The sequence below is a fragment of the Elephantulus edwardii genome, unplaced genomic scaffold (genome assembly GCF_000299155.1).
Source record: "Elephantulus edwardii isolate Elephantulus edwardi_28Jun2011 unplaced genomic scaffold, EleEdw1.0 scaffold00142, whole genome shotgun sequence".
NCBI classification, from domain to species: Eukaryota; Metazoa; Chordata; class Mammalia; order Macroscelidea; family Macroscelididae; genus Elephantulus; species Elephantulus edwardii.
Window position 1 is genome coordinate 625,051 of NW_006399892.1, and position 4,334 is coordinate 629,384.

General features: G+C 43.7%; 1 pseudogene; it reads right to left on the reverse strand.

Annotated features, from left to right (window-relative positions):
* Window positions 1-392: 392 nt before the first annotated feature.
* Window positions 393-4,334, reverse strand: part of LOC102869635 — a 161,272-nt pseudogene continuing 157,330 nt past the window's right edge.

The window sequence follows — 4,334 nt, forward strand, 5'->3', positions numbered from 1 at the left end:
ACTTCTAGTAGTTCTCTGCTCATGTGCTGTCCCAGTAGTTTTTGGCAGAATGGAGGAGACAGAGGGATCTGCTTGGGCAGAATCTGGGGCCAACAAATAGAGAACTTACTCGAGGGAAAATCTTCGCCCTGCCCACAGGTACAAAATGCCCAAGGTTGAGCCAATATAGTTCAGTCCCTTAGGCCTGCTGCCCTTGGGCCAAGAAGAAAAATATCTATAAACCAGTTCTACAGGATACATCACCCTCCCTTGAGAGATATTACCACTAAACTTAAGAGACACTGGTCACAGCATAAGAAATTGTCAGCAGCTGAAGTGTTTGGAATCACAGAAGCCAAGAAAGTTTTAGATACAAGCTGTCAGATCAAGCTTTGGACAATGGAAGATAAATGCTAAAGGGATTCTTGAGTTGACATAGTGTTTTTTCTTTGATTCACATGTGTGGCCTCAAGGACACTCCTATCATTCATTTTCTCTAGCCTTTTAGTTTTGTGTGTCTTACAGTCCTTCATGAGGGTACCCATCAGATTCGTGAGCTGCTGGGAGTCGGCAGCTTATCCAGGGGCTAGGTCAGGCTGCAAGCTAGAGCCTCTGGTTGTGGAGAAGGCAGGAGGTTTGACTCTTTCTATTTTCCCTCAGGCCAGTTTTGTAGCACATCTTTCTGGACATCAGTAAGGGGTGTTCTTTGCCCTGGGATTCAATGTCCTCTACAGAACTTGACTGACTCTCTTCAGCTCCTCTTCCTTTTTCTGAGCTGCCTGGATCTCCTCTTTGATCATGGACAAAGTCTCTTGATTCTGTGACCTTGGCTTGAAGGTCCCAACCATCACATCTGATCCTTGAGTGGTCGGAAGGGAGTCTGTACTTCTCAGCTCTGTTGTGTCTGAGTATCAGCTAAGATCCTTCTGGCCTGGTCTCCTCCATGTTTATTGGACCACTGGGCTACACCTGAGTGCTCTAATTTTTACAGGCAGGATCTTTTGTAATAAATCTCTTTTCTTTTGACTAGGAGAAAACACTTGAGGTGATTCAAACATGTTCCTGGGCTTCTCTGAGCCGAGAAGCCTGGTTTCTGCATCCTCCAGAGCTGCTTCAGGAACTTGCTGTCTTACTTAAGCCTTGTAGATTTTATTTATTTTTAAATTATTTTTCTTTTTTTTATTTAACAAAAGTTTACAGAAAAGTTTACAGAGATTTTCAATGATACTTGTTGCACTTGTTTTTCACATCCTTTTCTTCTCCAGTTCACTTTCTTTTTAAAAATTATTATTCATTCATTGATTCACATTTCCCTTCCTCCCACCCCCAACCTCCTCCATCAGTGTTCTTTGCAATGAACTTCTTATTCTGAACTGTTGTCATATGTATCATTCCTAATTGTGCTGAAACTGAGGAGTACATGAAGAACTTGCTACAGAATATCAAGGACTTCCGCCTTAAATATGGATTGAAGCTCAACATCACAAAAACAAAGATTTTCACCACTGTTTGATTAGCAGCACCATTGTAGATGGTGAAGAGATTGATATTGTTAACAGCTTCAGTTTGCTTGGCTCCACAATCAACACTCTTGGTATCAGTAGTCAGAAAATCAAAAGATTAATTGCACTGAGAAAGTCAGCTGTTAGAGACTTCTCCAAAGTATTGAAGAGCTATGATGTCAGTCTGGAGACTAAGGTGCACCTTATCCAGGCCACAGTCTTTATAATTACTTACTATGTATCAGAAAGCTGAGCAATGACTAGGGATGATGGAAGGAGAATTAATGCTTTTGAGCTGTGGTGCTGGAGAAGAGTATTGACATATTGACGGCTAGGAAAACAAGCAGCTTTGCCCTAGAGAGGGTGAAACCAGGTTGTACCTTGGAGGCAAGGATTCTGAAGCTTCATCTAACATACTTTGGACATGTTGAAAGGCGAGATCAGTCCTTGGAGAGGGACTTGCTTGGGAAGGTGGAGGAACATTGCAAGAGAGGAAGACTCTCAATGAGATGGATTGATTCAGTGACTGGAATGGTGGGAGTAGGTGTGTCAGAGACAATAAGATTAGCACAGGATTGAGCAGGGTTTAGGGCTGTTGTACGTGGGGTCTCTATGAGTCACAGCACATTGCAACAACATATTCCTTTTCAGCAGTTCTTTCCTTCATCTGCTCCAATGCTGTGTAGGTTTTAGACTCTTCTTTATTGTCTTGTTCAGCAATAGCTTGTTGAATGGCATCCTGCGGGAGGAGATCAGCCTAGCATTCTGAAGGGTCTCGACTGATAGTCTTCCCGCAAGGAGGAGGGAGAAGAGAAGCCATGATCACTAAACGACTTGGAGACACCTTCTCCACGGCCATCTGAGGCGCTGTAAGTTTGGGAGTCTGGGGTAGAGAAAAATCAGCCAGTGAGTTTTTCTGGAGCAGTGAAGGCCCCCCTGTCACTGATGTTGCCCATGAAGAAATCACTGGACAGCGTCTCCAAGATGGTGGTATCCAGACCTCACCAATAATTCATCCAAGCCAGAATTGAGCTCCTCTATAGTCAAGGAGACATTGATTGATCTTGAGAAGTGATTCAAAAGCCCATGGTCCTCACCCTTGACCCAACTGAGGACTGCCCAGGCACTTGTTACCTCCTTCTCTTCAGCCCACAGTTTAGATCAGGGCCACATTCAGAAGGCTGCGTGTAGAGCCCTTTTCCCTGAGGAACTGTGCTGCCCTGACCAATTCTAGTCTGTCAACAGGCTCTCCTGAGGACAGGCTTTCTACCTGTTGACTCTGGATGTAGTGCTGGTATCTGGAGGTCTCCCAGTGAAAACTGCCTTTGAGAGGATTATCGGTTTGTCAAAGTTGTTTGAACCCAGAGGCCTGTAGAAGAGCTTGACAGAGAAAAGTCTAGGCTGCTCTGGCCCTTGGCTATTGGCTGCCTGGAATTCCCCATCAGCTGACTGTTTACAAGCTCTAGAGAAATCTATCTGCTCTGTGATGATACCCTCCTTTGCATTTTTCAGTCACACCTGAGTGTTCCTGAGAGGAGGCAGGGACCATGCAGAGGTGAGCTGCTGCTGCTGCTGTCGGGACTGGAGCTGCAGCATCAACTGCTCCTGTTGCGCCCTTTTCTCCTTGAGCCTCTTGTACCCTTTATGTGATTCTAAGGGCTCCTCATCTGGCTGCTCCTTTATAGGTTCTCCTGGGGAAGATTTCACCATTTGGCTGCCATGCCGAGATTCTTTTTCACTGACTGGCACTGGGTGAATTCCCGCCTTCTCTATCTGGGAAACTTTTGATAAAGAAACCTTCAAGACGCTTTAAAAACAATTTAAATTATTATTTTTTAATTTTTTTTCAGATTTGTTTTCTTCTTAAGCTTTATTTTTTTTAATAATTTTTAATGAGCATTTACAAAGATTTTGGATTTCCTTTCATTCATTGCTGCACTTCTTTCCCCGCCCAGCCCTCTCCTCCCACCCCCCAGTTCGCGCCTTTCTTTCAAAAGTAAAAGAAAGACTCCCTCCCTGGTACACAATCCCCCTGCACCCCTCCTATCGCCCCAAGTACATTGCACTATGCAACCTTAATTGTGGACTCTTGTGATAACCATAATACCCTATCATACATCGCTTTTAAATTATTCAGTCCCTCATCTGTTTCAGTGCAGTATACAGAATTTATCCAGGTTTTCTCAGTCTTACCCCCACCCTAATATCAGTCCCATTTTACAGCAGTGGCACCATGCAATATTTGTCCTTTTGAGACTGAGATACTTCACTCAGCAACACTCCCTCCCTGGTACACAATCCCCTCCCCGCACCCTTCCTGTCACCCCAAGTACATTCCACTATGCAACCTTAATTATGGACTCTTGTGATAACCATAATACCCTATATCATACATCGCTTTAAAAGTATTCTCTCCCTCATCTGTTTCAGTGCAGTATACACAATTTATCCAGTTTTAAAGAAATCCTTATAGATTAATTTTGCACTGAAAGGCAATTATGTAAAATCTACTTCCTTGGAGTTTATTCATTTCATATCCTGGCTTGACCACAGAGAACAACGCTGTATAGGTTCTGTGAATACTAGAAGTTTAGAGCAAAGGGTAGAAGATTGAGACAAGCCGATCCTGCTGAATGCAGATAAACAAAGTTATAGGTGGTTGTTGTTATGTGCCCTCAAGTCACCTGCAACTCATAGTGACCTTATGTACACAACGGATCTGAACCCTGCTCTGAACCCTGAGCCAACCTTATTGTCTCTAACACACTTACTCACATTACCCTAGTCACTGACTCACCTATCCCATTAGCCTAGTCACTGAATAAATCTATCTCATCAAGGGTCTTCCTCTTT